This window comes from Trematomus bernacchii, unplaced genomic scaffold (genome assembly GCF_902827165.1).
Source record: "Trematomus bernacchii unplaced genomic scaffold, fTreBer1.1, whole genome shotgun sequence".
In the NCBI taxonomy this organism is placed as follows: Eukaryota; Metazoa; Chordata; class Actinopteri; order Perciformes; family Nototheniidae; genus Trematomus; species Trematomus bernacchii.
Genome location: NW_022987544.1, coordinates 56,279 through 79,228, shown reverse-complemented (window position 1 = coordinate 79,228; position 22,950 = coordinate 56,279).

Below are 22,950 nucleotides of genomic sequence, written 5' to 3'. Positions count from 1 at the left end.
TATTTGAAAAAAACACTAGGTAAAGTTACCTTTTATAACTAGATATCAATTTTTTACAGAAACATTGTACCAGATATGTATGTTTTGAATGTAAAATAAAAGAATATCAGGTGTGAGTTCTTTTGTATGTTTGCGTTTTTTTTCCCATCCAGAAATAACCCGTTTGTTAGTTATTTTTGGGAGAATTGAAACATGTGAGCTTAGATATGCTGGCGTCAGAACCTCTTCCACGCGACCCAAACCGACATCCAATTACACCTGTGAGATGATTCAAGTGTTACGTAAGCACCTTCCATCTAGAGTCAGATCACATACACAGTTTCATTTGGTGCGTTCACACCGGAGTACTTTGGTGAACTTTTCCCACAATAGTTAATCAGAACTACGATATATTTGCGTTCACACCAAAAAGCCCCAGGAACTAAAGTAGCTCAATTTAGTTCGTCCGACCCGCTTTTCAGTCCCTGCTAAAGAGCAGGGACTGTTGTGGAGAAAGTAGTTCGTACGTCTGATTGGCTGTGCGGAATGCAAACCACGCCCGTTTGACTCATTTTTCTCTTCTCTTAACTGAATAGTCCTGTCTTTAAGTATAATACAATGTAAAGTCCTTTTCCTGCACCATTTTAAGGCTTCAAAAACAGCAATTTTTACTGTATGAGTTTGGAGAAATGACACAATCAATGGCCCAGAATTGTACTTTATAAACTATGAATCTTGTGGTGCTTGAAAAAATACACATTGGCTAAGCCGGCCAGGATATATGCCTTTTTTGGAGCCCTTTTTTGCAATATTTATTAAAATGTCACTAGTTATTTAAACAAACCCCTATCTGAGGATAATACAAGCAACCATAAAACGCCCTTTATCTAGAGAGCCATTGAAGCCCATGAAGAATGTATCCTTCCACAAATCTTTTCATCTGCTGTATAAAGCTGCCACGTGTTTTCAAATTCAAGTTAAGGCACTATCTGTGCAGAACATTACAAATATTCTTCATTTGCAGTATTTTATTTTAAAAGTGTTCAGAAAGACTGCATCAAATATGCTATATCTATATATATATAATATCAATATTGTTATTAACTTCAATCAAAGTCAATTTAAATAGCGGGCAAGACTTTCCAAGGGGTAAAAATGCTGCTGCCGGACTACTGACTGGAAGTATTGCTGATATCATGTCTACCATATCCTCTTAAAATACTCTGTCCAACAATATCAGTCTCATGAAGAAAGGTGTTTTAACGCTGATTCAAAATAGCAGAGAAAGATGCATTCTTGTTCTCAGGAGGGGACATTGACAGAGGAGTACTCAAAAAGTACACAGTAAGTACTTCATAGTACTTGTGGGAGTAGTTTCACTACTAGCCTACTGAGTCCAACAGGATCGATCTCACGAAGAACTAATGGCAGAAGAAATTATAACAAACTCGAGAGACGGCTGAGCTGACCGCAGTGCAGAATCGCTGTATAGTTGAAATCTCCTAACAATGTTGTCCATTTTAGACATAGGCCTATTATATTTACAGCCCTTAATAACATTCATTTTCTGGGCTCAATATGTGTCTTGGCTGTTTTCGTTGTGAAAACAAATGGACCGTAGATACACGGATTGACCGTCCTCATCTGCGCTCTTATTTTGAAAGACAACTTCCGGTGGCAGAATATGAAAAAAGGGGGGTTTTTTTTGTTTCTGTTTTCTAGTGATTTTATTTTTTGTTTTGAGAAGTAGAAAATGTAAATCATCCCGTTTTTTAAGTTTAGTAAATCCCTTTTTGACCATGTTAAAGAAAAACGCCTTGTATTTCAATTTTGGTTTTTCAATTTGAAAACGAAAATCAAATATCCAGTCGTTTTTGTTTTTGAATTTCCATTTGTGAAAAGAAAATCCAATGACCCAAACATACACTGACCGAATTGCAAACCACGCCCCGTAAAACTCTGAAAAGTTTTGTGAAGTATTGTATTTGCTGGCATTAGCATTATTAGCATTAGGATTAGCCCCGCGCACCAACGGAGAGAGAATAACTTAGAATTAGAAGCTGCTGGGAGTCCCAGCAGCTTCTAATAGGTGCGTTCACACCGGAGTACTTTGGTGTACTTTTCCCACAATAGTTCATCAGAACTACGATATATTGCGTTCACACCAAAAAGCCCCAGGAACTAAAGTAGCTCAAATGAGTTCGTCCGACCCGCTTTTCAGGCCCTGCTAGAGAGCAGGGACTGTTGTGGGAGAAAGTAGTTCGTACGTCTGATTGGCTGTGCGGAATGCAAACCACGCCCGTTTGACTCTGTCTTCTTTTTGTTGAAAGCGGCCATTGTATTTGCTCGCTTCGGGCAGCGCACCCGAAGACATTCCTTTGTGAAAGCAGTTATTATAGCAACACTAAATAAATCAATTGGAGCGGTGGAGTGATGAGGATGTGTCTGCGCTTCTGGCGATTTACTCATTTACGCATTCAGAAGCTTCTACTGAATGCAGTTTCCGTGGCTCGATCAGCAAAGTTAGCAGACCTGGCAAAGTCATGTTGGGACGGCTACGAAGGTAAATTAAAATACATGCACTGCACTGTTTTAATCTGTTTTAATCTGCACAATACTGGTCTTTTATTTGCTCAGTAGATCGAGCTAGCCATGCTAGAACTTGCTAACGTTAGGTCCAAGCTGGCTAACAACATCTAGCTAGCTAGCTATTCTCATCCATGCCTGCTATGAACACGGTTTGACTTGTGAATAAGTGTGCAATGTTCTGTAATTTGCTTCACTAACTAATGGCACTAATCGTGTGTTTCAGGCGAGGTGTTTCTCTCAGGATTAGAAACTAGTTTTCCCCTCCGGGATAAAACGATAATATAACGTTAGCAATTAGCATGCTAGCTGGACATAATGCTACCTCTGTGGCTACACTGAATGCATAGAGGTAAACAATAGTTCTATTTCGTCCCTACTGACCGCCAGAGGCGGTGCTTTTAGCACTGGATATGTCCATCGTGCGCATGCGCAGTACGAGTACCAATATCAACAAAGTCACCAGTGACCCACGTGACACCGGCTATATCAGCCGGTGTCATCAGAGGATCTGTTCCTTTCATCTTCTCGCTGCCCGAGAGTACCGTGGCTGCATTCTTGCAGCCTACAGCGTTCAGGTTTGAACGTTTGATCTGAGGGATTTCTCTGCATACAGCTGGCCGCGGGGAGCTTCGCGACTGATAGTCGGAGCTACGGGTTGTTAACGCGTCCTCCAGGAGCTGTGGCCGGCGGTGCGCCATGCAGAGCCTCGACGGACAGGTTCGTGTCAACTTGTAGTGATGGCTGTGTTCCCGCACCCTCTCCCAGCTAAGTTGTCCTGATTGCTGTCTTGTTATTGTCGGGCTACTTTCTGGTGACGACAGTGTTCTCGCCTCCTCTCCCATAAAGTTGCCCTTATGATGCTCTTTCGAAAGTTCTGCTTGTGGCGTTGTGCCCGAGCTATCTTTAGCATTTGAGTTCCCAGCTTTCGCTGCGTCTCTCATTTAAATGTATGGAAAGCCCACAGTGCCATAATTTGCCTGTTTTTTGTTAGGTGCAGAGAGTAAGGTAAGTTCTGGCCAGAGTTACTACTGTAACTACGGTCCTAGGCCATGCAACTACGGCATGGTTACTGCTGTAACCATGGCCTATGGTTCTTGCGGCTGCTGTTCTATTCCTTAGAAGCTAATTAGCTTCATTCTCAGCGACTGCAGTAGCGCTATATTTAAGCAATAGCTCACGACAGGCCGTGGTATATGCTCATTATATCACAGCTAAGGGGCGTGGTTCGGCCCGACGCGAAGCGGAGGGTCGACAACCCCCTAGCTGTGATATAATGAGCATATATCACGGCCTGAAGTGAGCTATTGCTTTTATAAAACGGTTACCAAGTGTGGCAATATGAAAGAAAAATACACACTCTAATTTAAATAGTTGTTATTATTAAATAATGATGGTCAAAATAAAATAGTCCGTCCGTTGCCTTCTGCACGAACAGTGCGAGGTGGTTGCTATGCAACAACACTAACAACAGCTAGCGAACATATTAGACAGAGAGCGTTGATCCATTATTTGGCTATTTATTTACATTAATGTGTATGTTGCCGTTTATTGTGCACCCACTGAAAAACTGTCCAGCATCAGTAGTATGGCTTACGTGGTTACTTGTATAGGCTGAGGTTGTTCGAGGCTGTTGCTTGGCGTGGCGAGATATTGCTCCACTTTCTCCGGTCCCCGAGATTCTGCTTCCAGTAGCTCTGGAGAGAGCTTTCGCACCTGTGGCCACTAACGGTCATAATTTCTCTGCTTTGTTTCAAGACCCGCATCAGAAAGCTTTTGAATGGTGATACTTTTCCAGTTGGTCTACCTGCTCTTCACGTAGCTCTGCATGTCGTCGTTTAGGTGCTTTTTGTTCTGGAGATAGGCACTCCTCAATCCACTCCTCCATATAGTAAGACCCCCCCCCGGAGGTCGAAGTTAATCTTAAATGTTTTTGCGGACCTTTTTGATTACAGATCTGAAAACATCGTTGCTTGCTTTAAAAGGAGCACAATTCATTATGTCAAACCTTGGAAAGTATCTAATATCCCTGCCCTAATGCCAAAGGAACTGCACACTGAATATGTTTTTGTGCCGTTTGATGTCTATGTCTGGACCGTTGCGTCAAAAGGAGGGTTTCTGCTCCGTTACTTCTCCGCTGCTTTCTTGTTCCAGTTTGAAAAGCAAACTGCAAGCAGTTTGCTTTTCAGCCCAACTGTATACTGTTTATCTCAGTCGCGGAGGGATACTGAGTTGTTGTGAAAAGTAACTTACAATTCTACCCGTGGTATACGCTCAGTATACCACAGCTAAGAACCAATCAGATTGCTTGATTTGGCTTGTCCGTTTTATAATGTTGTATTTACCACTCCTAGTGCTAGTCTCCTAGCACTAGGATGGGTAGATGCGGAGAACAATCTTCACTGTGTGTGCTGTGTGCTCCGCATGTGTGGCCATTCACCGGCCACGGTTACTTTTGCCATAGTTACTACTGTAGCTACGGTTCTAAGCCGTTTAAGTATTGGCCATAGTTACTACTGTAACTACAGGTCTACGCCTTGTAAATACTGGCCGTAGTTACTACTGTAACTACGGTTCTAAGCCGCGTAAGTACTGGCCATAGTTACTACTGTAACTACGGGTCTACGCCGTGTAAATACTGGCCATAGTTACTACTGTAACTACGGTTCTAAGCCGCGTAAGTACTGGCCATAGTTCTACTGTAACTACGGTTCTAAGCCGCGTAAGTACTGGCCATAGTTACTACTGTAACTACGGTTCTAAGCCGCGTAGGTACTGGCCATGGTTACTACTGTAACTACGGTTCTACGCCGCGTAAATACTGGCCATAGTTACTACTGTAACTACGGGTCTAAGCCGTGTAAGTACTGGCCATAGTTACTACTGTAACTACGGTTCTAAGCCGTGCAAGTACTGTCCATAGTTACTACTGTAACTACGGTTCTAGGCCGTGTAGGCTGGCCATGGTTACTACTGTAACTACAGCTCTGTGCTGTTCTCTTTTGGAAGCTAGTTATCTGGTCTTAAACATTGTGTTTTTTACTTGATTTCGCTTGATTGTTAGCAGCAGCCGCTTGACTAACACCTTGCATGGACCGTTTAGCTTCATTATTTAACTCAGCTGGTGAAGGCAGTGCTCTCGCTCCCGCTCCCGGTAACGTTGCCCTGTAACGTATCACTCTGGCTATTAGCAGCGGCCACTTGGCTAACATCTGGCGTGTTCGGCGTGCTGCTTGATTCTTAGCAGCTGCTGCCTGGCTAAGCTGCCCTGTTAAGCTTCTTCGTTTAATCTAGCCAGGTGTAGGCAGTGCTCTCGCTCCCGCTCCCTCTGCTAGTAGCGTGGGTGTAGGTCATTCACATCCCCCTCTGTGTTCGGCGAGTAGGAGCAGTGCTCTACTCTTTCCGTTCAGCAGGTAGCTGGTGAAGGCTGTGTTACCGCACCCGCTCCCGGTTACGCTGCATCTGGCATTTGTCTCTGACTCGACCAGTGAAGGCAGTGTTCTCGCCCCTGCTCCTGGTAGACGTGTACTTGATTCTAGCAGCAGCCGCCCGGCTAAACTGTCCTGTTGAACTTCTTTATTTAATCCAGCTAGGTGAAGGCAGTGCTCTCGCTCCCGCTCCCTCTGCTGGTAGCTCCGTGCTTCGTTTACTCGGCTAGGTGAAGGCAGTGCTCTCGCTCCCCGCTCCCTCTGCTAGTAGCCTTGCACTTTCATTTACTCAGCTAGGTGAAGGCAGTGCTCTCGCTCCCCGCTCCCTCTGCTAGTAACGTGGGTGTAGGACATTACACCCCTCTCGTGTTCGGCGAGTAGGAGCATGGCTCTACTCTTTCCGTTCAGCAGGTAACTGGTGAAGGCTGTGTTCTCGCACCCCGCTCCCGGTTACGCTGCATCTGGCATTCGTCTCAAACTTAACCAGTGAAGGCAGTGCTCTCGCCCCCGCTCCTGGTAGACGCTAAAACTGCCTTGTTCGTTAATCCAGCTAGGTGAAGGCAGTGCTCTCGCTCCCGCTCCCTCTGCTGGTAACGTGGGTGTAGTTACATCCCTCTTTGTATTCGGCGAGTAGGAGCATTGCTCTACTCTTTCGGTTCAGCAGGTAGCTGGTGAAGGCGGTGTTCCCGCACCCGCTCCCGGTTACGCTGCATCTGGCATTCGTCTCGAACTTAACCAGTGAAGGCAGTGTTCTCGCCCCCGCTCCTGGTAGACGCTAGACTACCTTGTTTATTAATCCAGCTAGGCGAAGGCAGCGCTCTCGCCCTCTGCCGGTAACGTGGGTGTAATTACATCCCTCTTTCTGTTCGGCGAGTAGCAGCACCTACTCTTTCCGTTAAACAGGTAGCTGGTGCAGGCTGTGTTCCCGCACCCGCTCCCGGCTACGCTGCATCTGGCTACCCACAGAATGGCTCATTCATGTGGGCTGTCCCCTAAGGTGGATCGGTTAGCTGCCATCATGGAGCAGACAAAGCCGCTCCTGTTGGCCCTTCAGCCAGGGGCCGGTGTGGGGGCTACTAGCTTGCCGCCTGGCCCGCCTTCGGTTGCCACACCTCTGCTTGAGGATGCCATGTCGCTAGCGGCTCCGGCTGAACCTCTTCTTGAAAAGGGGGGGGCGGGGCCCCGCTCACCCCCGAAGAGGCTCCCCACTCCTCTGCTCAGAGCTCTTTGCAGCACGGAGGAGGACGGCTCCATTATTCGTGCGGCCCTGGTACGCTTGCAGCTTCAGGTTCCGCAGGCCGACCCAGGCTAGCGCCTTCTTCAGGCATAACCCTGCCCCCTTTCATTCCCACTGTTCCTCCTTTAGAGGAGTACCTAGCTAGGGAGCTCCATGCTACTAGAGACACACCAGGGCCCTCTCCCACTCTGCTGCCATGCAGGATCCGGCGAGGGTGGGGCTGGGTCGCTTGCCATCCATTGAGCCTGCCATCGCCTCCCCGATTCTGGCCCCGGATGCCAGGCGCCCTGGCCTCAGTGCAGGGTCACAAACGAGCTGCTCTGTAAGGCCTACGACACAGCGGCACGGGAACTCCCTCTCCCATCTGATACTGGCTGTCTCTACCTCTCTGCAGCAGGCTCCGGCTGAGCCTTCTTTGCTGGGCCTCAGTGATGCATCACTGCAAGCCTTTGCCCTAATGCTAGGGAATTGGGACGAGTCATGTCCTTTGGTGCAGACTCGTCGCCAGGTTTGGCCTGCTTAGTCACCACTGTCGGAGACATGTCCTCCGTAGTGTGCCAGTCGAGTCAGGGGAGCTGTTTGGGGCAGCTGCCCTGTAGGCATTGGAGCGTGCTGCCCAAGCTAGGCAGACCAGGCAGCAGCTCTCGGTCTTTATAGGCCTGTGCCCACTCCCAGCAGGCCCAGGGGCCCCTCTAGCAGCCGCACTCAGCCACCAGCTTACAGTGGTGGTCTGCGCAGGTCCCAGCGGCCCACTCATCCGTTGTGCCCCCGGCTGCCGGCCTTCTAGGCGGCCTCGTGCCTCAGAGCCTTACCGGCCTCCCCCCAGCAGCAGCTCAGCTACTGGGCTGTCTGTACTTCCGGCCCTTGGGTGGTTTTCACCTTAACCCAGGGGTACGAACCGCAGTTCCGGCCCCTAGCCTTCGGCCGGGCCAAAATGACAGTCGTCAGCGATCCGGCAGATGCCCTAGCTCTAGCCCAAGAGTTGTCCGTCCTTCTGCCCAAGGAGGCAATCGAGCCAGTAGACCCTCTGCTTAGCCCAGGGGGTTCTACTCTGCGTACTTTCTCGTGGCCAAGAAAGTCGGCGGATTTCACCTGGCTCTTGGACCTCAGAGGAATGGGCACAACGACAGCGGGCTAAGGGCCCAACGGCTGCTCAGCGCCTGTGCCAAGTGGCACAGGCACAGGAAAGTCAGAGCTTGCAGCGTTGTCTCCACTCTCTGTCACGCTGGAGGGGCAGGGTCTATCTCCTGAGGGGCGTGCCCATGGGCGCCATCCCATCCCGCCAGGAGACCGTCACCATAGGTGCATGTCTCTTAGGGTGGGGTGCAGTGCGGCAGGGCAGGACCGCTCAGGGTCAGTGGTCTGCCCAGGAGTGTGCACGCCATGTCAACGTACTAGAGCTTCGGGCTGTGCAGCTTGCACTCACGTACTTTCTACCCCAACTGAGGGGCAAGAATATGCATGTTCCTTGGGACAGCAGGTACACTGTTGCCCAGACGCAGTCCCTTCTAGAGAGTGGACGTTCTCACTCCACTCTGAATTTATGTGACTACTATTTCTGCCCGACATGTTCGGGTCGACGGCGCCACGGCGGGGTGCCTCAGGTCGGTGTCCCTCTTCCTGAAGAGGGACTTTACGGCAGCGTCCCCCTAGCACCCCAAGGGCTCCGGCTTGGGACCTGCCCCTGCTGCCGGATGCCCTATCATCTCCTCCCTTCGAGCCCCTGGCCCAGGTGGGGCTTTGGTGGCTGCCCACGAAGGCAGCATTTCTGCTTGCCATGGCCTCAGGGAGGCAAGTCGGGGAGTTACATGTCATCTCATAAACGATAATGCCCGAGGTGGGGACTCTCAGGTGTTGCCCTTGGCATTCCTGCCCAGGGTGCTTCCACAAACCCACTTCAATCAGCCTGCCCAGCTGGCACGCTTTGACATTCAGGAGAATGGCACGTCGAAGTTGCTGTGCCCTGTGGGTGCCCAAAGGGCGAATATCGAGGCTACTGCCTGTATACGGCAGTCGGAGCAAACTCTTGTTTTTGCCATAGCGGCACTAAAGGAGGTGTGCCCTCTACCAGTGGCTGCCCCACTGGGTCGTCGATACCATCTCACATGCCTTCGGGGCCAGTGGGCCGCCCCCTGCCATCGGGATGGATACCACTGCAAGGAGCATCTCAACATCTTGGGCTGCCCCGAGAGGGGCGCCCCTGGAGACCATCTGCGCTGCGGCGGTCGCGGCGTCTTCTGGCACATTCTCCAGTTATCGGGTTAATGCGCCACTCCCCATTCGGGCGTGGTCCTTTTGCCGAGCTCCGCTGCTTCCAGTAGTGAGCCAGGGCTTGGATTCATGACATGGTTGGTATAAGTATCCAGTGCTAAAAGCACCGCCTCTGGCGGTCAGTAGGGACGAAATAGAATGATAGTTACGGCTGTAACTACGGTTCTATGAGTCCCGGATGAACCGCCAGAGTTTCCTGTCACTCAGAACTCTTGTGTGCTCGCAAGAAGATTCTGGGAACAGATCCTCTGATGACACCGGCTGATATAGCCGGTGTCACGTGGGTCACAGGTGACTTTGTTGATATTGGTACTCGTACTGCGCATGCGCACGATGGACATATCCAGTGCTAAAAGCACCGCCTCTGGCGGTCATCCGGGACTCATAGAACCGTAGTTACAGCCGTAACTATCGATTGTAGTTGCTATAATTTCAAGTAATTTGCAACATTCATTCTACATGTTAATGGTAAAAGCTTAAACAGTTGATTACCTGCATGCCACAAAGACTGATGTTCTAATATTTTGCACATTTAAGTAGAAATGTAATTGAAATTCTATTTACTGCCTAAACATTGTTCCTTGTCATAGTATTATCCTAAATAGTTTGACCTTGTTTCCTCAGAAGGCTTCTCAGACTACATGGCGGATCCCTCAGAGAAACACAGTTTCCACGTTCAGTTCCCCCCCGCTGAGAGTAGGCAGCTCCCACCACACTGCGCCTCTTCCGGTCAGCGGACACCATGAGGACTACTATCTGATCACAGAGGATCCCATCCTGACCGCTGCTGCCATACTGCAGCAAACAGGAGGGAACGGAGGTGAAAACACACTTTATACATTTAGATATGTGGAGCACAAAGAAAAGTGTTTGAGTTTAACTATAAAATATTAGGTTCAACTAAACCTAATACCGTTATATGAAACTTGCTGTGTTTTCAGCGTAGCTTTGTAAGGTAACATTTAGCAGCTAAACTGTGGATAACAAGTAAACCACATTGGTTTGTTATTCAATATGGCCGCCAAAAGCTTTTTGAATCATTACATGTCCACTTGTTAGACGCTTTTATCGAAAGCTTACCTACTCAATACTGTGGGCAATCCCCACAGGAGCACTTTGGGGTGAAGTGTCTCGGGGACACAACGACATGCTGACTGCAGTGGGGTTTGAACCTGTGCTCCCCTGATCCGAACACCAATGCACTTATCCACTGCGCCACAAGCCTCCCTATCATGTCCTGAGAGCCCTCCATCCCCCAATTACTAGTGCCTTCACCATTTAAAATGTTAATAGTCAAATCAAAGGTGTTCCTCCTGTTGTGTGCCTGCAGAAACAGACTCAGAGGTGGAGATCGCCCACAGTGATGACTCTGACGTGGGGCGCTCTCTGTTATGGGCTGCTCCCCTTCCGGTATTTGGACAATGTTGTGTCGTTGTTGCGATTAAACTGATCTTGTATCTTGCATATTTCACCTTAGGAAAGTGGGCATGCGATGACAGCTTCCTTGACACCATCATGGCGATGGACCGCCGTGCCATGGTCAGCAAGGAGAATGAGGACCTGCGTGCCAAGGAGATGCACGACGAACGGCTGCTGTATTCACACAAGGCCCAGGAATCGAGGTGGAGCAACAAAATACCTTTCAGGCTGGGCTTCTGGCAGTGCTAAGCAAGCTGATTAAATCCAACAGGCCTTCAATACAAAAATTAAGAAAAACTTGTCGTCGTTGATAAACTGTACAATGACTTGTTGGGAGGAGTGTGGTGCAGTGGTCTGGTGCGTTGGTGTTCGGATCAGACGAGCACAGGTTCAAACCCCACTGCAGTCAGGATGTCGTTGTGTCCCTGGGCAAGACACTTCACCCCAAATTGCCTACACCTGGGACAGTTAATTTTGTATTATTGTGATTATATATATATGCCACTGTTATTAATACTGACACCTAACTTTGCACTAAGGTGTGTCTGCTGCTGAGCCTACCTATTGTTATTATATATATATATATATATATATATATATATATATTGCCACTGTTATTATATTGTTTTGATACTACTGAAACTTATTGATCTGCTGCTGATAAATAAAAGAGAACCTACATGCACAGCACTAGCATCATGACTGTCTTTGTTTAAACCAGCAGCAGTGCAGCGGTACACAGACTAACCTGTGTGTGTGTAACGTAGTTCTTCAGGTGTGTATGCTTAACATGTATGTATTTATCACAGTAAAGATGGTATACAAACGTTTTTAAAGAGCTTTCAACCTCATCCCATTGTCTTTAACACACATTTAACATAATAATATACTCATATTAATATACAAATATACAGTATGAGTACTGTTTTGATACTGACATGTAATCTTTGCACTAAGGTGCGTCTGCACTATTGTAATTGTGTCTGTTGACTGTGGTAAATAAAAGAGAGAACTAAATGCACTGTACAAAAGATCAGCTTTATTGTCAATTTACAATTTCCATGCTGTTCAGCTGCCTCAAGGGCTGTGCACGTGTCTTGCCCCGCGGCGATTTTTTTAGGTTGCGTCTGCCCAACGTTGCTTCCAGGCGAATACAGAGGAGTTGAAACGAGCCCTTGGACATTCGGAAATCTTTGATCCACTGGTGTACGTTTGCACCACCTTCTCCCACCAGGCCGCATATCTGGAAACACATACAAAGACACAAATTAGCCCTACATAACTCCATAAATCCTACATTAGATAGTATTAATGTGATTTAATGAACGTACCATTGCTGTTCTTTGGGCGTGATAACGGTCATCATGCTCAGCTGTCCTGGCGAACATGTCCATAGCGTGTGCTTTTCGTGGTCCAATCCTTTTATTAAGGCTTCTTAACCGCCTTCGCCTCCGACTCAGCATTTCTATTGCATTTGAATGGTCGATCTGTATTTGTATTTGTGGCTGAGTTATTGGCTTAAATAACTTGGTTACGAAGCTGTATAACACGACCACCAAAACGTCAACTCCATACCGTGTCTGAGGTCGGAAGGTAAACTTCTTCTCTTGGTTTTTTGGCGAATTGCAACTTTAAGGTGCATACCGCCACCTACTGTACTCGCCGTGAAGTTGTTTGCGGCCTGCCAGTAAACCCAAAGCAGAAGAAGAAGAAGTGACGTCAGCGGCTCATTTGCCTAATCCACCCCCAGGAACTCATTTTGGTGTGAACGCGATCTGCTTTAGTTCATCAGAACTAAAGAGCTCTCATGAACTAAAGTTCTCATGAACTACTGTGGGAAAAGTACTTGGTGTGAACGCCCCTATAGATGCTCTCTCTCTCTCTCTCATTTAATTCAGTTTGTGTCACTGACGCTCTGCTGACGTCACGGAGCTATTAACATACAGTGATTCATAAATGGGAATACAGCACTTTACAAAAACACAAATTAATAGATGTAAAAAATAAGTAATGATAGGCTACATATTGTTCTTACATTTCCCATAAATGTTCATATTTAAAAAAAAATGTAAAAAATAAAATTGGCTTGAAAATGTAAAAAAATGCTTTTTCTTTGAATTAAAAAGTTGTATTTTTTTGTAATCTTGTCATGCATTTAAATAATAAAACATCAACAAATAAAATACAAATTCTAAATGTAATGTGAATATAAAACAAAAAATTACGACCGTATTTACTTTAATAAAATTCAAAAATATTATTCAATAATTGCATTTATTAATTTAATAATTACATATACATATAACTGTAATGACTGTATTTTAAAAAAGTAGTGAAAAAATAATATGAATGAATGAAGATGAAGTTGGTCCTCATTAAGGTAGAAGTACAGGCATAAACACACACACAGGAACTAACTGCTTCAAGAAATAAAGCTGTCATCTGATTGCTCAAGCGTCAAAACGTCATCGGTAACTAGGTCAAACCAGAGCCGTATAATAGAAGAGTTACGACATCTCCGTTCACTCCAATCGACCAGTTTTTTTACAGCAATGGCGGATGGCGGCCAATAGTATGAAGCTGCAGCCTCGGAGGCTGCACTCTCAGGACCGCACTATCAGGACCACACTCTCAGGACCCTAGTTGTTTTGCAACATCGCCACCTAGCGGATTGGATGACCGCAAAAGTACAACCAGCGAGTATTGAGTCTCATACACTGCGATTCTCTTTAGACATTGTAATGCTTGTTATTAACCATCTAAAAATGCATGAAAATATGTTTTTCTTACTGAAATTACATTATTATTATTATTAACAAGTTGTTGTTAATATGTTTTTGATTTTTAATAACAAATGCATTTTGTATGTCAGATGTAAAAAGATAGTCTTTTATATTTGTCTTATCAAATTTGACATACAACATAAATATTAGGGCTGTCAGTCGATTAAAATATTTAATCGCGATTAATCGCATGATTGTCCATAGTTAATCGCGATTAATCGCAAATTAATCGCACATTTTTTATCTGTTCTAAATGTACCTTAGAGGGATATCTTTCAAGTTTTTAATACTCTTATCAACATATGAGTGGACAAATATGCTTTATATGTTTGTTTATTATCATTTGAACAATGACAAATATTCTCATGAATATTAAACACAACAACCTCTGAACATTACAAATATTCACCTCAATTCAACCTGGAACCTCTCTCATACAATAATACTGTGTGTGTGTGTGTGTGTGTGTGTGTGTGTGTGTGTGTGTGTGTGTGTGTGGACACTGTGATGGATCGTTGGAGCTATGTGCAGCTCAAGGCATATATGCTCGAATGGGAGCTGCCTGGACGCTGCAATCATGTTGCGCGCACTATCCGTGCTGAGTGTGCTGACTTTTCGTACAATGTCCCACTGTCTGGCTACCTGCCAGTCAAGTGCTCGGCGCAGTTGTCGGCGAAATGTCATTGAAACAGCTCCTTATATCCGTTAGCGCAGCTAGCTAGCACCAGATGCTAACAACAACAACACGTAAGGTGTGCCTCGCTCGCGCGAGTCGCGCCACACATACACACTCCCTCCCGGTCCTCCCGATGGCCAGTCCGGGCCTGCCAGTGAGCGTGGAAGTGTGGTCTGCCACAAGCGGGCAGCTGGAGCGGGGCTGTCAGCATCAGCTTGTCGATGGTATTTTACACTCGATGCGCTCTGAAACTACGGCGGCCGAGGACAAAAAATACACATGCGTTAATCGCGTTAAAATAATTAGTGGCGTTAATTTTTTTTTGCGTTAACGCGTTATTAACGCGTTAACTTGACAGCCCTAATAAATATATATATATATATATATATATATATATATATATATTGTAGTAATAATGATATAATCTATTTATAATTGTAAATGTATATTGTATGTAGACATACATTTAGATGTATATTTTGTTAAAAGAAAACAAAACTGTTAATTTAGTTTTTGGGAGAAGGGGTGGGGTTAAATAAGTGTAAACTCCTTTGAATCAATTTGATACTGCTTATGTTTCTACAGTATCATAATTCTCTTGTTTCATTTCATTATTATATATATATATTTTATTGTATTACACGTTCGAAATAAATCAAATCAAATGTGTCTTTGAAGAGGTGCTAGATTACTCAAAAACAACTGTTAGTGTGTTTATGCACCAGGCTGCAAAAGATAAACATGCAATTTGACGAGAGGAATTTCAGTGCAGAATACATTTTTATTTATTGGGCACTGTGGATTCTTCACTGGGGTGAGGCGGGGTCTGCTGTTCCCTTAACCACCAGACAACAGCTCCAGCTGCAGTACCCCGGGAAGCCCTCTTCTGAGTAAAAACCCTGTAATGTTCCTCGCCGTCCACTTCCCCGGTAGCCTGTGCCAACGTCCTTATACAGGTTGTCGCACTGAAAGCACCTGGAAATTTGGTAGGCCTTCCTGAATTCCTGTTTGTGTCCCTCTGAGAAGATATTCCAGTTGACGACACCTGAAGTAGAATGTCATAAGAAAATTACAATTCAGACAGAAAAACAACAAAACCTTCCTTAATTTAGCTGACCTTACTCTTAGTCAATCAACTTCATATTTCATAATATAATTTAGCACGTGTTGCTTGTATTGCTGTCCAATTGAATACACCAGAATAGTTGTTAACTTTAAACAAACAACATGATTCACATTACTCACACTCTTACTGTAATTAGTGATTAAATCAACAATTAATGTAGGACACCTAGTTGGGCTTGCCAAAATCACGCTACAGTTTCATTAAACAAATAATCAAATATGCTAATGAAGCTAATGCTATTAGAAAGCTATAGCTAACAAATAATTGTTTTTAGTGCCTTTAATACTGTTAGAAGCTATCATAAGCTAACAGATGTTTGTTTGTTGTTTCCGCACAGCTTCCGGTTTCGCTATGAGTGGTCGCATTTTCGAGAGCTCCCGCTTTGGAGGTTATTCCTCACGATTTTTTACATATTTCATCCTCCTGACAATATGGATTATGGACTCCTACCTCAACTCATCAATGAGGCAACATCACTTAGAGAAGGAGAGTAGTGAAAGCAGGGATAAAATGAACCACAATGACTTTTACCTTCTCAACGGCTGGGAAAGGAAACACCTCGCTTTTGGAAGTGCAAGCATTCATGCATTATTAACTGCAAACCCGACGCGAAAGTACTTACCCCCGTCAGGCAAACTAGACCGAAGAAGTATGATCGTCTTGGTCTTATTGTTAGCGGGAGACATCCATCTGAATCCGGGCCCGGTGCAGACAAGAAGCCATTCCTGCAGGCTCGAGGAGCTAGCATCACAACTAGCATCACAACTAGCATCTCTTCCGCTACAGCAACAACTACGCGACGACAACAGAGACCATGGAGACAGCGGAGACCGAGGAATCAACGGAGACTTCGACATTCCCCCGGGGACGCCTCGGCAGACAGACACGCATGAGGCAGTGACGAGAGGAAGAGAACCGAGATCCGAGGGAACAAATATCCACCATGTTGTTAGCCACCCTGCTAGCATATCGACGGCTAAAGCTACAACGGAGCCTCCCTCCCCCCACCACCCCACCGCTCCAAGCACCACGGCAGGCCGCAAGCCGTTTGCTGTAACGGACAAAGACAAATATCTTCAAGCTGACGACATTATGCATTTAAACAACAAAAATGGACTACATATTTTTCATCTGAACACTAACAGCCTGAGACACAAACTGGCTGAACTCAGGCAACTGTTCATGAACGGTAAGGCAAGCATATTATGCTTTTCTGAGACCAAATTGGACAATTCCATTACAGATTCAGAGATTGAAATTGAAGATTATCTTGTAGTGAGAAGGGACAGGAACGTGAATGGAGGTGGTGTCTGCATGTACATACATAAAGACACCAATTTCAAAAACCGTACTGACCTGCATCATGAAAATATTGAATCTGTGTGGGTTGAAATTATTTTTGACAATGCTAAATCTGTAATAGTCGGGACAATCTATAGACCACCAGAACAGAGTGACTTTTATGATACATTAGATGGGTGTTTGGCTGATGTGGGGGATGTAGAGACAATTATTATTGGAGACTGGAACACGGATATGCAACGTAAAGACACGTCCGTCTTCAAGTCCTTCAGTAGGATTTGTGATCTGCACGGCTTCAGCCAGCTAATCACCCAACCCACCCGGGTATGTGAAACAACACAAACTACCATTGATCTCATTCTGACCTCTGACAGGTCCAGGATCTCCAGTAAAGGGGTTATAGCATGCGGTTTAAGTGATCATTATATGATATTCTGTACCCGCAAAAAGCTAAAACAAAAGGCCGGCTGTCACAAAACAGTCATATCTAGAGACCTCAAAAACTACTCTAGCGAGGCCTTTAACCTAGAACTGGAGAGCCTGGACTGGTCAGATGAGCTCAGTGGTACACAAGTTGAAGACACATGGCTTGGTTTCAAAAACAAATTCTCTGCAATACTCAATGATTTGGCCCCCCTAAGAACAACCAGGGTAAAAAATCGCGCTGAGCCGTGGATGCACTCCGGCATACTGACCGCCATGAAAACCAGAGACAAAAAATGCTCTGAGTTTCATAAAAGTCAGTCAATGCTTTCCAAAAGCACGAGCAGTGAACTCCAGGCCCACGTGACTGAACTAAAAATTGAAAGAAACAGACTAAGAAATGACGTAAGCTCCATGATCAAAACTGCCAAAAAGAATTTCATCAATGACAAAACTGAGGAAAACAAAAATAAACCCCGTGAACTTTGGAAATTACTCAATAACCAGCTTGGCTGCAGTAAAAAACTCAAAACGAGATTTTCAAACGTAAACATAAAGACAGATAACAGGCTCATCACAGACAAACTGGATGTGGCCAAGTACTTGAACATTTTTTTCACAAACATAGCCACAACTCTTGTAAATAAATTACCCTCCCACTCAGGGCTTTTTGGAGTAGATCACATCATGACCTACTACAAAAACCTAGGGGTACGCAAAGATGATTTCAGTCTAGCAAGGGTAACAACAGCAGAGGTACTCATTAAACTGAGCGCCCTCAAACCTAACAAGGCCACTGGCCACGACAATATCCCCTCCAAATTCCTCAGAGACACAGCAACCGCCATCTCACCAGTCATAGCTCACATAATTAACCTCTCCATAAAACAGGGAAAAGTACCCAAAGACTTCAAAATTGCAAGAGTAACCCCCCTGCACAAAAAGGGCAGCAAATTGGACCCAGGCAACTACCGCCCTGTTTCTATACTTACCTCCATCTCGAAAGTCATGGAAAAAATAGTATATGAACAGGTCGAAAAGTACCTCGCAGAAAAGAAACTAATCTATGAATTTCAATCTGGCTTTAGAACATCCCACTCCACTGACACATGCCTTCTTTATTTGAACGACCACATCAAACAAGAGGTGGACGAGGGTAAATACTGCGGCATGGTGATGCTGGACCTACAAAAGGCTTTCGACACTGTCAATCACCCCATTCTGATTGACAAGCTAAAAGCAATTGGTTTTGATAAACTATCGGTGAGCTGGATGCAATCCTACCTGGAGGGGAGAGAACAGATGGTGGAGGTAAACGGTACTCTGTCCCCCCCCCCTCCCAGTGAGCTGTGGTGTTCCACAAGGAAGCATATTAGGTCCGTTACTGTTCCTAATTTATGCAAATGACATGTCATCAGCATGTGACTGCAACTTGTTCCTGTTCGCGGACGACTCAGCCCTGCTGGTCTCTGACAGGAGCAGATTGCAGGTTGAAAAAACCCTCAGCTCCGAGCTCGGCAGAATCTGCACCTGGCTCGCCGATAATAAATTATCATTACACCTGGGTAAAACAGAGTCCATTCTCTTCGGTTCGAAACATAATCTCAGCAAATCCGACGACTTCTCAGTTGCAGTGGGTGACATTATTGTCACAAGTAAGAAGGAAATTACATACCTAGGATCTATTCTTGAGGCAAACCTCTCCTGTGACAAAATGGCATCCAATGTAATAAAAAAAGTCAATCAAAGAACTAGATTCCTATACCGGATCTCCTCTCTGGTAAACAAAAACACCCTGAAAACTCTGGCAGGAGCACTCATTCAAGGGTACTATGACTATGCTTGCACGTCATGGTACCATAGCACCTCCAAGGCGCTAAAAATAAACTTCAAACATCGCAAAATAAACTGGTCAGACTACTGCTTGACCTTTCATCTAGAACCCACCTCACCTCTGCCCACTTTGACAACCTAGGATGGCTTAGAGTAGACGACAGAGTACAGCTACTTGCAATGGGCCTGGTCTACAAGATCCACTACACCTCTATGGTACCCATGTACATGTCAAAATTCTTCCCAAAGGTCAAGGAATACCATGATCATAACACCAGAGGGAGCTCCACAAATCATGTAAAACCCAGATTTGGCACAAAAAAAGGGGAATACACGTTTCGCAATTATGCCACATCAAGGTGGAACGCTCTTCCCACAACTGTAAAGGAAAGTAAAACTATACTTACCTTCAAAACCTCTCTTAAAGAGCACCTTCGGGGGAAAGCATTGCAAAACTGGCCCCGGTAATGGTACAAATCTCAACCTGTCGTACAATGGACAGCTTCCCCCCCCCCATCTATGTATATACTCGCATTTTAGACTCTGTTACTAACTGTATATCTGTAGACTTGGTATGTCTTAAATGTCCGGTTAGGATGTATTAGAACGAAATCTAAAATGAAAATTGTAAATAAGCCATCTGTATGTAAAAAACCACCTGTATGTATATTGTAAATAAGCCATCTGTATGTCAAATATGTCTTATATGTCTTAAATGATATGATGAATTGGAAATGGGGGACCCTGATGTAAACAAGACGAAAGTCTTTCTCTGGTCTGCATCCCCTTAACAATTGTATGTTTTGAGCTGTACTGTACTGTACCCAATATACAAGCTGTTAATAAACTTTTCAATCAATCAATCAATGTATTGCCTTAAGACTATCATAGTTAATGTTAGCTAATCACACTTCATTTCAAGACACCGGAATTGTTATTAATGTTAAACAAATAAAACTTTAAAAGCACTTCACACTACTCACACTCTCTGCGTTGTCGTTCATATTCATGTCTCCTGCTCACTAGGTGGCGATGTTGCAAAACAACTAGGGTCCTGAGAGTGCGGTCCTGAGAGTGCAGCCTCCGAGGCTGCAGCTTCATACTACTCGATGGCGGAGCCGTCAATAGTTCCCCGGAAGTTAGCTTGCCGCTGACTTCCGGGGGACTATTGACTCGAGAGGCTCCACGATCTGTGGCTGGCAGCGCAGTAGAGTTGCAGCGTTCTTGATGGACTATTAAAGGTAAGAAGACGTTTAAAGATTTATATTGCGGATATTATCAGCACATCTGAGTCAAATGAACATGTGTATTAAAGGATGTTAGTGGATTATCCCTAAATCAGTAGATTTAGGGAACGTTTACAGATAACAGATTAGGCTAGGATACCGGATAAAGTTAGCAACACACGTTAACCATGAACAGCTATTAATCCGTTATCCTAATGTTATTTCATCCAACGTTGTGGAATTAGAGAAAAAGGGCTTCTAAACGTGATTTTTTTGTGGGGTGGAGGAATATAATATTAGTTAAATATAACATTGGGGCACGTGTGATTGTAATGAGTGGAAGTGGAGAAATTACGATCTCCATTTTGGAGTAGACCTACAAGCTAGTATAATAAAGTTAACGTTACACAATAATAAGGAAGAGAGCTATTTGATATTAATTTAGAGTGCATATTTGAGACTTCCAAACAGTAAACAAAAACGTAATTTATGGGTGAGTGTTTTTAGTGTATTCTGTTGATTATTACCTGTCTGTATTATGTTGCAACTCAGCTGATTTTGAAATGATGGCAAAGTGAGAGTGAAAACACAAGGTACATTTAATACTACTGTTGTATATAAGTAAGCATACTAAACATGTATTCTATCACTGTATTATATAAGTAATCTTGTTAGTGTATATTAGTAACCTACTGTATGGCAGGTGGAGGGGCAGTGATGTTACAGGTGGAGGATTTACTGGACATGTATACACTCATTACATACTGTACGTAAAATACGACCAAGAATGTGAGACAACTTTATACAAATTCATATCACATCCATTACTGATGCCATTTGTCATACTTTGTTAAACTCACAAATAATAAAGTTCCATAACTTCAGTTGGAAACAAAGACCACACCTAATCTCCCCAAGGCAATTTCCCATCCAATAGATGTGCTATATAGGTGTGTATAACCCTTTCTCCTGTCTGTTTCTCCCTCTTTCAGCCCACGAACCAGAGGGGGATTCAATCGAGCCTGAATACCTGCACTGAGACCCTCACCCTGCACCCTGAGTCTCAACTCTCAGAGTTCTTCAAGCCTTTCCCTGTTATTTGTATTAAACCAAACATTAAGCTTCCCAATGGTGTGGTCTTCGTTTTGTGAAAAAGTGCAAATACAGTGTTTGAATATGATTACCTCACATATTTTGTTGCGGCTGTCTATTTTGATTGTTAAATTGCTCCTGCTGACTTAAGCTAGCCATTTTTTCCTCCTCTCTGTGTCAGTGGGGAAGCCGTACATTCTGATTCTTACTCCTTTCTCTGAGCGAGTGGAGCATCCCCAGGCAGCACAGCAAACCATGGTGGAGACGATATGCCAGGACAACACGGAGGAAAAGGCACAGACAAACTGCATGACATGCTATTCAATGTTTATTGAATTCCATGTATTTACAATGGATGTTCCTAAAACAACACTTTTAACGTCATAATCATGTTGCTGCTAGTCCATTGATAGTCACCTGTTGGTCTCTTGTCCTTTCTGAAAGGCATAAAGAGTACATTAGTCATTTAGATTACTTATGTCCTCAAGTACCATGGGATTACTGAAACCACCATGAATTAAAAAAATGGTAGAAATGAATCTAATCTAAATTTTGAAGCATCCCTTACCATCCCCTCCCTCTAAATATATCAATAAACATTAGGAAGTGATGCTCCTGACTACCATACCTGTTTAAGAAGATAATATTTGTTTTAAATAATTCAAAGCAATACACAACAGCAACAGGCTCTTTAACCAAGGCAACAGCCTAACATGTATATGTTAACAAGTAAACTAGTTGTTCACACTATTCCTAATATTATCCATAAATATTAGCAGATTCTATTTTATTTTTAAAACATATTGATGTAAATACATGCACATATCGGTATGTTGTATAAATATTGCAAATCAAGACCTTTATTCACTACTTATTACCAAAAATCGTAGTTCTATCTCCGGTAATCATGCATTCATATGTCCCGCCACGAACTTCCGGGGAACTATTGAGTCTCCCTGAACCACGTGACGATCAAGCATTTTGGACTTCCGCTGTCGTAACTCTTCTATCTATATGGCGCTGGGTCAAACTATACAATTAGGCCCAATCCCAAACCACGCCCTACACCCTACCCCTACACACTATCCCTCCGTTTGCGCGTTCGTGCGGAGGGTCCGCCACATTAAGTGCTGTTCCAAACCAACGAGTGTGGAGAGGTGTGAAGGGGGAGTGGGCTATCAAGCCCTCAAACAGCGAGGGTGTTTCTCAATCGCGAGTAAAGCTGCTTCAGAGCCACTATTTCAAGCATACTACGTCATCGAGTGCCGCCGAAGTACTGTTCCAATCTCCAGTATACTTGGAAATCTACCGAGCCCGGCGTACTCCGTTTGGAGAAATATCGAGTCTGCACATGAGTAGACTTCGCGGTCTTAAAATCCCCACAATGCTTTGCGCACGGACCAATTTCCCCAAATCTGTGGCGGAAGATGTAAGGCGAGGGCCTCTCATATGACGCACACCTGCACACTTGCTAGCCTGTTCCACACTTCGTTTTCCGAATGCCAGGAAGTATTCTTGACTCGCTTCTGAAGCAAGATGCTCGGCAGACATGTGCTACCAAGCAAGCGT